The sequence below is a fragment of the Mustela nigripes genome, chromosome 6 (genome assembly GCF_022355385.1).
Source record: "Mustela nigripes isolate SB6536 chromosome 6, MUSNIG.SB6536, whole genome shotgun sequence".
Classification (NCBI taxonomy): domain Eukaryota; kingdom Metazoa; phylum Chordata; class Mammalia; order Carnivora; family Mustelidae; genus Mustela; species Mustela nigripes.
The window spans coordinates 114,888,480-114,900,135 of record NC_081562.1 but is presented as its reverse complement, the minus strand read 5'-3'; the positions used below and the strand labels follow the sequence as shown (position 1 = coordinate 114,900,135).

At 61.7% G+C, this 11,656-nt stretch overlaps 1 protein-coding gene across 6 annotated transcripts in view; it reads right to left on the bottom strand.

Moving 5' to 3' along the window:
• GATA3 (GATA binding protein 3) overlaps positions 1 to 9,400 on the bottom strand; it is a 35,587-nt gene extending 26,187 nt beyond the window's left edge. Inside the window, exon 1 of one of the 6 annotated variants that reach the window (XM_059404067.1) lies at positions 9,263 to 9,400. The gene's annotated coding sequence lies outside the window, so the exon portion shown is untranslated. Of the gene's footprint in view, positions 1 to 23; positions 266 to 1,198; positions 1,220 to 7,266; positions 7,556 to 9,262 lie in introns of those variants that run through there. The other 5 variants (XM_059404065.1, XM_059404064.1, XM_059404070.1 and 2 more) reach the window with 5 other exon arrangements.
• Between the last annotated feature and the right edge of the window lie 2,256 nt (positions 9,401 to 11,656).

Genomic DNA, 11,656 nt, shown 5'->3' with positions numbered 1-11,656 from the left:
AAAAAAAAGTTGCCAGTACCAACCTGGGTAGCGAGGAGCAGAGAGGAGGAGGAGGAGGCGTGCGACCTGGGAGAGCAGAAACTGCTCGGTCAGATTGCGTGGCTCGCTCTGTCGCGCGCGCTCTCCGTCTCTCTCTCTTTTCCTCTCTCTCCCTCTCTCAGTATTTTTTTTTTTTTTTTTTTTTTTTTTTTTTTTTACAGGGAATGCATTCTTTCTGAAAGTATCAAGACGGCGCCAGGCAGCTCAGTGTTCGCAGACAGCTGTGGCGCGACGCAACTTAAGGAGGTTCTAGTGTCATCCGCGCCGAGGGGGAGGAGCCTGGCGCTGGCGAGGAGGGGACAGGATCACCAGCACAAGGAAACTGCAACCCAAACCCGCTCCAGGACCTCACCCCCCTGCACCCCTCCGCCCCTGCTCCCGCCCCTCCGCTGACCGGAAGGGGGGCGCCGCGGAGGGCCGCCCGGGCGGAGGGGCGGCGGGGCGGGTGGGCGAGGCCCCCGGGGTTCGGGGCGGAGGGGGCGGGCAGGAGGGAATTCGCGCTCTGGCCCTTTAAATGGGGCTCCAGTTCGTGCCAATTCATTCCGACCCGGGCGCTGATTCCGCGCCGGGGAGACCGGCCTGCCCCATTCATAAAGTCCGTTTCTACAGGCGGCCTTTCTTTTTCAGACTTTCCACGACCACCAGCACAAGGAAACTGTTTTTAGACTCAGTCCAGGGTCTCGGGGAGGTTATTGATTTGGAGCTATGTGCCTATAAAACTGATCAGAAAAAAAAAAAATTTTTTTTTTAAAGGCCAAAGTCCTTTTGCGATTTGTCTCTGGAGAGAATTGCCTAAGGGACTGAGGGCTGGGGCCGGAGGGAAGCGTCCGCCGGACTTGGGCGGTCGCTGTCAACGTTTCCCCCAGCCTTTGTGCTCACGAGCCCCTCGGAGGGACGTTCCCGCCGCCGCGGCTGTGCCCTCCGGACCCGGTGTCTGTCATCGGTGCGTGCTTCTCACTCGAGGGGCAGCAGGGAAGGAAGGAAACGAAGTGGGGAGAGAGACGCTCACCAGCCCCCGGGCAGGGCGGGAGCGGTTGCAAAGAACGCACTCGGGGCTCCTTTCCAGTCACCCAACTTTTCCCTCCACCCCGCGCAGGGCCCTCCTCGCTCCGGCTCCCGGCGTTTCTCCCCGGCCGGGGAACCAGCGCCCGCCACCTACCCCCATCCCCGCCGGCGGGCAGGACGGCGGCGACCTTCCCGGGACTCGCTCGGCCCGGCTCGGCCCGGCAGCCCCGGGCGGAGGGGGCGCGGCTCCAGAAGCCCCGGCGAGAGGGCGGGGCCCGCGGGGCGGGGACGGGAAGGGGCCAATCAGCGGGCGAGGCTGTGGCCGGGCCGCGATTGGCCGGCCCCGCGGGCTCCAACCTCCCCGGCCTCGCTCGGTCCTTTGAGCCACTGCATCCCCTAGCGGCGCCCGGGCTCCTGCAGCCGCCCGTCCCGAAAACGCGGCGGGGGCGAGCAGGGGTCAGGCGGGAAGGGAAAACTCAGGTTCCACCCTCCGCTCACCCCGGGGCAGTGTGTGCAAGGAGCGTGCGGGTTCCCTCTCGGGCCATCCCACGGACGGTACTAAGAGCTGGATTTAGGGTTTCATTGGAATTGAAGCCATCATTCCCTCTTCGCTCCTCTCCCCCATTAAATTCCCTACAGATTCAAAAAGTCGAAATACAAGAGACCGTCCCTAAAAGTAAGTTCTGGAGGATTCCTTTCATGCGCTCAAGGAAAATCATCAATATTCAGCCTAACTTGGTGTATGTGTTGGGGTAGGGGGGGCGAGAGATGTCTTGTTTTAATACACAATCCTTGTAGGAAGATTAGTAAAATTTATTTTAGAGTAGTGGCAACGTGGGTCCTCCCGATCTTGGATCTGGAGCTTCTCCTGAGTCTCCGTCTTCTTAAATCTGATGTTTGTTAGAAATCAGGGTTGAGTTTCTAGATACGGGACAGGAAGAAAATTCCTAAAATTAAACACATGCACGCACTGCTCTCCCCCCACGTTTCTCCTGAGTCCATTTAGTTCCCGTTTATTAGGGCGGCCCAGTAAAGAAGCATCGATTTTTCTTTTCACTCTGACCACTTCTCTCTAGAGCCAGCCAAGCTGCCAGCCTCTCCTGCTGCTCACGGGGCTCTCCAAACCTTTTAATTATTTAGTTTCTGTCTACCATCCACCGGAAACCGCTTCATAAACAAGGACGGACCAGCGCGCACACATTTTTGCTAAAAGTCCCCGAGATTAAGATGAAGGATGCAAGTGGGGGTTGAAGAAAAGAAAAGCAAAGCGCTTTGTGGCGCGTCCGCCCGGGGACGAGGCGACGCTAGACCCGGACCCCGGTTCAGAGTCACGCGGGGAATCCCAAACGTGGCTTTCGGGCCCGAGACCTGGAAGCCGGCGAAAAGGAAAAAGGGAGCCGTCCCCGGGACAAAAAAAGCTGCTGACGCCAGGACCTGAAAATGTTAACTTGCGAGCTTAGGACAATTTTAAAAGACAAAGGGAAACTATTTGTGGGGACGAGGCCTTCCCCGGCGGCGCGGCCCCTCTCCGATAAGGCACAGAACGTGGGGGGCGGGCACTATTCGTTTTAATTAAAAGCACCGAGTCGGGCGGCACAGCGATGGAGAGTCCTCCCCCCACCCCACCCCCTCCTCCTCCCCACACCTTGGAAAAATAAAAGATCTCGAAGGCCCTGGGTCTGGATGGTTTGAAGCCGGCAGAGAGGCGTGGGGGGCTGCGGCTGGATGCCCGGTGTCTCGGAGCCAGCCTGTAGGGGGTATTTAACATTTAATTCCCAGCCGGTCCGCCCCTGTTCCCGGACTGACAGTGGGTAATTGGGAAAGAGGACGTTGCTCTTTTGATGGCCCGCGCCGGCCAGTCTCGCCGACGCCACACTGGGTTTGACGTCACGGGCCCAGCCCCAGAGCCGGGAGCGCAGAGAAGGGGGGTGGGTAGGGAAAAGGAGGGGAGGGGGATACAGGGGAGGGAGGGCCGAGGTCCGTCCCGGGATCCGTGGGGAAGCAGGGAGGGAGGGAGCCAGGCCGGCGAGAGGCTGAAGCGTGTGGCCTGAGGCGGAGAGCCGGGCTGCGGGGGTCTGAGCCAGGCCAGGCGCCGGCCTGACCCGCCTCGCCGGCAAATGCAGGCCGGGCTTCCTCCTCCCCGGGCGGGCGGGGGGAGGGGAGGGGGCTCGATGCCGGGAGAAGGGTGGAAAAGGTGGTCCAGACTCCCCCTCGGCCGTCGCCCGCAAAGCTGGGATCCTGGCCTCCTGCAGAGACGCCTCAGCGCCCTCCTGCAGCCCTGACGGCCCCCTCCCCAGGAAGCCCGGCCCGGGTCCGGTCTAGCGAGTGCCCCCGGCCTCCCCAGGAGCAGCCGGCGCAGCGCCGGTGGAGGAAGCGAGGAGACCCAGGAGGATCTCGCCGCCGCCGCCGCCGCCGCCGCTGCGGGGCCCTGGGCTCCTGCAGGGCGCGAGGCCTCCCTCACCAGGGTAAGGGGCTGTCGAACGGCCTGGATGCCCGGGACCCTGGGGGCAAGCGTCCCGGAGCCGAGCGAGCCACAGCGCAGCCCCCGGCCGAGGCTCGGGATCCCGGGCCCAGGGCCGTGCGGGGGCGGCGGGAGCCAGTGCGGCCTATCCGAAACGCCAGGCCTCGAGGCGGCTGCTGCAGGCGTCAAGTTGAGTGGGGTGTGTGTGCCCTCTTGGGGAAAGGGTAAGAAATGGAACCTAACTTTCTCTCCCCGGTCGGGGTAAGCTGGGACCCACACACACCCCCCTAGACACATGCCCAAGTGCAGGTCCCTCCCACCCGCCCTCCCGAGGCTGCCCAGGCCCCGTTCCCCATGGAAGGGGGACACCCAGTCCCGCCAAGGAACCGGAGCCCGCGGCGCAGAGGGGAGGAGCGTGCCCCCAGGCTCACCCCTGGGGTCGCAGGACCCAGAGAGCGGAGATCCACGCGGCCAGCGTGCCCCACCCGAGCCTGGCGACCGGCGCATCCAGGCGAGCTCCGCGGGGCCGAGGTGCCGGGAGAAGCGGCCTCGGGCGCCCGCGCGCTGCCCGCGGAGGACAACCGGAGAGCCGAGCCTCGGGGTCGAAGTCATAAAGTTACTAATCCGGCGCGCAGGGGGAGTGAGCGTGCTTCGGGCCGCCTGGGGCGGTCATTTGAGCGTGTTTACTTAAGGACTTTGCAAGCGGAGCGCGCGCGAAATAGTCGGATTTCCAGCGAGGCAGCAAATATTTGCAGGCAGGAGAAAGAAGCGGAGCCGGGCCGCGACGCCGCGTCCCTCCCCCCGGAGCCTCGGCGCCGGCCTGGGCGGACCCGGCCGCGCAGTTAAAGACAGAAATGAAGCCGGGAACCTGCGGGGCTGGGGGCGGGGAGGGCGCAGAGCTACAGCGAAGGCCCGAAATTGGAGCGCGGCCCCGAGGCCCTGGCGAGCCGGGGCTTGGGGGGAGGAGAAGACCTTTCCCACTCCAGCTCGATCAATCTTCCCTGGCTGCGATCGGTCAATAAAAATGGTGTGAACCGGCCGCGGTTGCTGTACGTCTGGGGAGGAAGTGGGGGCCAGAGGTGCCGAGGCCGGCGCCGGCGCCCCACACCGGCCCGGTTCGCGGTGGGGCGGTCTGCAAAGCTCCAGGCTGGCGGCCAGTTCGTCGCCGGGAGCCGAGCGCTGCCCGGCGGGGCCTTTAATTGGGTGTCTCCATTTTAATAGTGGCCATTGTTGGAGCAATTAGCGAGAGACAATAACCGCCAAGAGGCGTTTAATTCGATTCCTTGCGCTGGCTGCGTGCGGCACAGGGGCGCTCCGGAAGGAGAGGACGGCGGGGAGGATCTGGTTAAGGCCGGCTCCCCTCTCTGCTGGTTTTTGGTCTTAAATGTGGACGTTCTAATGGTGCAAGCGGAAAGCGGGACGAGAGCACCCAGGTCCTGACTTGGAAACCAGTCCTGGGCCTCGCTAGCCCGGCTGGGCGCCCCGGGGCCGCCGCGCCTGCTGGCAGCACGCGTCCTGGCTGCGACCACTGCGCGGGTCCCCGATGCCTGTTAGAGGGAGAAAAGCAGAGAGGACAGGGACGTGGAAAGCAGGCCTCCTTCCTCGTCGGCCCTTGGGTCCCCACCTCCCTCACCCAATTTCCTTCCCAATCGGGAAGAGAGAAGAACCCCCTTCTGGCGCGTACACACCTCCCCCTCCTCTGCCTCGGCCCTCGGATTAGGTTACCTTGGGCAGGCGAGGATTTTTACTGGTTACGAGAATAGTACAGGTAAAGCTGTATAAACAGCTCGCAGGCTGCCGGGGCGGGAGGGTTACGCCGGGGACACGGCCCAAGGCGCCACCGCCGGGTGTGCGCGGCCCGGATGAAATGGCGGGGGAGCCCGCTTGGACGCGGCGCCCCGGGACAGCGCAGGTTAAACACAGGTTATGCTGGATCTCTGCAGTTCCCATCCAACCCCCGTTCTCTTTCCCGCATGAACTGAAACGCGGAGAGTGGGGAGAGAAAGAAACAGGCAGTGGGCATGCCGGCTGTTCTTTTTTCAGATGAAACACCGCGAGCAGGGGCCTTGGGGAATGAAGAGAAAGGGGACCCCAAAACTCACGGTCAGAGGGCACATGCTGGAGGTGGAAACGTCAAAGGGGAAACCCACGGGTACTCAGGCAAAAAGAGTTGTGCACGCGCAGCTTTCCTCCCGGTTCCCACGCCCACCCGCCTCGGCCTAGGGTCTACCTGCCTTGGGAAATGAACCGTCGCTTTGGGGGTGGGAGGTGGTTTGATTTACCTTTTTTTTTTTTTTTTTTTTTTTTGCTTATTCATCTATCAGTGTTTAAAACTCGGAAGGAAACCCGCTCAGGCCAGGAGGAGCAGGGAGAGAGGTGGAGAGTCAGAGAGGAGATGCCTTCTGAGATTACCCCCTCCTGCTCCGCTCCCCACAGCCAGGTTGGGCTCTCCAGCTTGGGGGGGAGGCTGGCCCTCCCTCTGCCTCTACCCTCTTCTCCTTGGGTGAGAAAAACCCCGGTTGTATAGAGATAAAAATTAGGTAGGGGTGTAGCGGAAAGGGCGAGGAAGGAGGGAGAGGACAGGGGATTTCTGCTTTAGAGCCTAAGGGTGCATAGGTCCCGGGTGGCACTGGGGGGAGCCCCGGTGTTGGGTAGGAGAGAAAGAGTGCCCTGAAGGATGATTTGGAAGGAATGGGAGTCACCTCAGAAGAAGGGCGCACCTCCCAGCTGTCCCTGGTCCGGGCCTTGGAGGTCTGGGGAACAACGGGAACCCCAAGAGAGGAAGAAAGGATGGAGGGGCTCCAGCGGGTGCCCTGGCCCTCCCAGGCCAGAGGCCGTTTATACAGCTCCCAGCAGGATCACGGGCCCTGAGGTTGAGCTTCGCTGAGTCTAGACTCAGGCTTTCCTCCTGGGCGAGTCCTTTCGGACTCCAGGCCCCAGCATTTTTCAGGCGGGAAGGGGTGCCCTTGGGCCACCTGCTTCAGTTGGCTCAGCCGCCTCACTGCCCCTGGCCGGCCCCAGCTCCGAGCCTCAAGCCCTGGCGCACCCGACTCTCCGGCCACTCCAACTTGACATTTACAGGAGGCGGGCTTTCTGCTGGAGCTCTGGTGTTTCTACCTCTCTGGATTAGCCGGGGAAACTGGGGTGTGTTTGTTCCTGGACAGTCGGCGGTCGGCCTCAAGGGAAAGGCAGGTGTTCATAACACTCAGGGAGAGGGAAAACGGGCGCAGATGATTTCCTTCGGATGAGGCGACCGCAGAGGCGAGCTTCTAAAAGCGCGAATTGTAATGTCTTCCTTTGGACGCTCGGGAGACCCGGTAATACAATGTGCAAGCGCGCGGGGCTCCGAGATGTGAAGAAGCCGGGCTCCCGCGTGCGCCCTCCCGGACCGTGTCCACCCGGCCGCCTCTCCCCGCCTGGCGCCTGCCTCGCGCTCCGCTCTCCGCTGTCTGCCACCTCGTGGACCTCCAGCAATTTGTTACATAAAACGAAACAGCAACCACACACATCGCCCGCAGACCCGCAGCGACGGACACCCAGGGAGACCCCCCCCACATCCCGCTCCAGTGCCTCGCGCCCCGGGTTTCTTTCTCATCCTCCTCCAGTCCAGTCTGCCCAGCGACCAGAAGCAAAGGGGGGGTTCGCACTCCAGCTCCGGGTTTCCCTGACCGGATCGCCACGGTTGTTAAACCCGCTCCAGTTACCCCCAACCATGAAGAAGCGGGTGATCCGTGCTATTCGGTCCACACGCAAAGACATACCACAAACGAATGCACATTTCTGTGTGCAAAGGCTCAGAGGCGGAGGAGACAACATCCCAGTCCAGCCCAGAAATGATCAGGATAATTGTGGCTAGAGAACACCGGGCTTCGGGATTCTGCCCCCGGGCACTTTATCAGGATCCCTAATTCCCTGCCACCGCGGAAGGTTCCTGGACACGAATCGCCTTAAATTCCAAAAGAGGGGTTCTCAGCCACCCGCCTCCCACATACCTGCCCCTTCCCGAGGCGCGCTCGCTCTCTGTGGCCCTGAGCTGCTGGGCGGCCCGACACAGAGGCTCCGCCAATGAGTGCCCAGGGGCGCCCACTCCCAACCACTCACTGCACCCCCGACTTACCCCCACCTCACACATCAGCTGCAGAAAGGCAGGGTGGAAATGGCAATAAAGGAATATGCGGCTTCCCCTGTCTCTGAGCTTTTTGGCAGGACTGGCTAACCCCAAGCCTGAGCGATTCCCCCCAACCCCCTGTCGGGGCTGGCAGAGCCCAGCTTGTGTGGAACGGAGGGTGAGCCTGCCGGGACTGTGTACCAAGCGCCACTCCCCCCGTATCCTCTGAACCCAGCCGGGTTCTCAAGCCAGGAGCCGTGGGCCTGGCCTGCTGCTGGAACCTCCAAGCTGGACCTCCTCCTTGACCTCCACAAGGAGATCAGTAATGGGAGCCCCGGGGACCAGACACCCACCTGGGGCTCGGTCTGACCTGGAGGCCATACCCCTCCCCTCTGCAACGGGCGGCAAACTCTCCTTCTCCCCGGAATCACACAAACGTTTAAAAGGGCTCCTGGCCAGCCTCCTGCCCACTATCAGCCACTTGGGCCCTGGCCACCTGGATGGACTCCACCAGCCTGCCTGGGACCCCCTGCCCCCGAAGCCAGCCACAGGACCAGCAGCCTCCCTCCCCCTCTCTCCTCAACACACACACCTTTTCTGCCACTACCACTAAGGGGTGGAGGACTGCCAATGCTGCTTTATTATTTGCCGCTTTTAAGTTCCACTACCCCCAGTGTCCTAGTGAGTGTGGGCCACGAGGGGAGGAGAAAATAGCCAAGAAACATGGAACCAAACCGAGGAAAGATCCGGGGGCGGGGGGGGGGCGGTTGGTAGACTCCTTTCCATCCCCAGCCCTAGACAGAACGGCCCAGGCAGTTTCCCTCAGGCTGAGGTCTCCCTAGAGGAAGAAAAGACAGATCAAAGCAACTCTCCGGTTCAGATTCATCAACTTCCTTTGCGTTTTAACGATTTCTGTGTTTGTTGGGAACTGCGCCTGACTGACTGGTTGGAGCCCTGTTGGTCCAATGTTCCAGGAGAAAGTCGAATTCTTGCCCCTTCTGTCCAGGCTGCTCCCCCACAACCCTCAGCGCCCTCTCTTACAGGTTGTGGTTTTCTCACTCGGTTCAGGGTGCTCCTGGAAGCAAAGGTGCCTCCCGCCACCAGCTCTCCAGGGATACCAGACGCCCACACATCTGGACTCCAACTTTTATCTCACAGCGCACAGCTGTTTCTTTAATTATATGCAGAGACAATGAGCCTAAGCACACACTTGTAAGCAGAGGGAAATAAACACACAATTGACACCCAGACCAGCAGCCACCTTTGGGAGAAGGCTGAGCTGCTTCTCCCTAGGTTCTTTTTGCCAATCCTCCGCCCTCCCTGAAGTGGGAAACGGGTGTCCAGCCCTTCCCAAGCATTCCTACCGCCTCTCATACTTCTGTTTAGTTTTCGTCCACATGCTTAGCTCTACTAGCTCTTTTCCTCCAAACAAGGGCATACACACATGCACACACCATGCTCGCCCAAGGTCATTGCAGAAAGCCAAAGATTGCCAGTAACCAGAAAAAAAAGCCATCAAGACTGGGGTCTAGTTCACTTTCTTCCAGGGGCAGCTGTCCCTTTGCAGTCTAGACCTCCTCTTAATTCTCTCCCCGTGGAGCAGGGAAAGCGAGCGCAGAGTTAAAGAAAAGGTAACGATATTCACTGACCTGAGTGTTTTTGCTCTCGTGGGCCAGCTGTGTTTTATTTATTTATTTATTTATTTTCTGACTTGCCGGAGATCCCGAAGGCACAAATGACAGGCAGACTTGGCCCCTCTTGCCGTCGCTGCGATCCTAACCGCCCCAACTGCTTACAGCATCTCACGCGAGCTTCCAGCGAGCAGTAAAACCTGGGTAATGTGCATCCTTCCTAGGAACCCCCTCCCTCCGCCTTCTGCTCACTGTAGAGAGCGGAGCTCTTCCGGGTTGCGAAGGGGGAAAGGGAGGGAGGAGAGAAGACTAAGCGAGGAATGGATTTCACCCCCTCTTGCAGACACGCAATCTGCACATCAGGGGTGTGTGAACCGGGCAGACTTGGGGGGTGGGGTGGGGAAGATGGCCTGAAATGAGACCAGCCCCTGGCGCCTACACAGCCCACTGTCTCTGGCAGGGGTGGAAGCAACACTGCGAATGTCACCACTGGTGTCAACCGGGTCGTTACCTACCGTAGATATAAGAGCTTTGGCAGAGTCTCTTCCTCCCATTTTTTGGAGCGAGTGGTGACCCAGTGGGAGCGTCTAGAGGTACAACCCGAAGCCACCATCAGCAGGGCCTCTGCCCCTCCGGGCTCTCCCTCTCCCTTCTGCTTCTTCCTCCTGTTTTATGCTGATGCCTCAAAAATGCCTGTCCCCTGCCTCCATCTGTCTTGGGTCCAGCAGTCCAGGACAAGTTAGGGAAAGCACAGTGGTTGGTGACTAGGTTCTGGGCTTGCTGGTACTCCTTAGCCCTGCTCATCATAGGCATAAAAACATCTGGAGGTGGGGATATCCATGCACACACTAAGTAGAGGTTTGGGAGGGAGACTCTCTAAGGGTCCCAACTCATTTTGAGAAGAAAAGAGAGAAATTTACCATCTAGGGAGGTAAGATAAGGGAGCGAGAATCAGAGGCAGCTCTGGGGATAAGATGTCGGAAGGCAAATTATCCTATTAGTCTGCCCACCAGACCCAGCAAACTCCAGCCGGCTCCTGGACCATCTCTACTTCTGCTGGTGGGAGATCAAAATAATCCACGGAGGAGGAAATCTGTCATGAATAAATTTCTGCAAGAGTAAAATGAAACCCCGTCAGCACTGGGGGAGAAAGGTCAGGGTCCGTTCGTTTTGACAGGTAGCGTTTTCCCTTCACAATATTTATACAACACGAATATGGAGACTGACTTTGAAAATAAATACATCTTTGGTTAGAAATAAAACAAAATTTTTCCATCGCTGGGCCAGGAAGTTAAGAACTTTCTTGCTCCGGCCCCAGGTCGGCAGTGAGGAGCAGCCCGGGGTGATCACCGCCGGGGGATTAGGGGTGGTCGCTCCGTCGGGTGGGGCTGGGGGGGAACGGGCAGAATGAGGGGTGCAGAGCTGGGCCGCGGCCGGAGGAGGGACGTGCGGAGGGTCAAGGGGTGCGGCGGGCGAGGGATGCTGGAGCGCGGGTGGGGAAACGCGGTCAGAGCGACGCCCAGTCATGGGTGGGGGGGGGGCGCCCGGTTCGGGGCTCCCCGAGGGCCCGCGGCCTGGCCTCCGCCGCTCCGAGCCCCTGCACCGCCGCCCGCGCCCAGCGCTCCGCACCGTCGGGGTCCGGGTCTCAGCCCGGGGAGGGGGCGGAGGGGCTTCCCACTTGCCAGCCGGGCCCGAGACGAGAAGGGGGTCTCCCTGCCACCGGGGGAGCCCCGAAGCCCACCTGGCGTCAGCAGGTCAGCCCCTCCCCGCCCCTGCCCGCCCCCCAGCGGCCGAGCCGAGTTCCCGGGCGCGGGGACGCCGAGTCGCGGGGCTGCGCGTCGCCGGGACGCAGCAGAGGAGGTCGCTCGCCCGACAGCTTTCACGCAACCTGTTGCCCCGGCCCCGTGGCGCGGGGGTCGGCGGCGGGGACTGTGCCGGGAGGGCCGCCGCCCGCGGCGAGGGGAGGCTGGGAACCCCGGAGCCCCGCAGGCTCCCGCGCCAACTCGCCGCTCCTCGAGCGCGGCCTCGTGGGGGAAGAGGACCGCGGGGCCCGGGGCGCGGCGACGGTCGTGTCCCCGGCCCGGAGGTTAGCGGCACCCCGACAGGTCTCCCGGCGAGCTCCCCGCCTCTCCTCCCCACCCGCTCCGCCGCCCACGGGGGAGCCTCTGCCCCTCGGCGCCCGCATCCCGCCCGGCGCTCCCGGGACCCAAGGTGCCTCCCGGCCCCGGCCCCTCAAGTCCCTCTGCGCCACCCCTGCGCCCACCGGATGGCCGCCTGGCCCCGGGCGCGCCTGCGACCCGCCGCCCGGTTCCGGCCGGTCTGGAGGCCCCGCTGCCCCGTCCCTTTTCTGCTGACGCGGGCACTTGCTCGACTCCAGGCCCGAAGGGACGCTCGGGTCAGGGACTGGGAAAT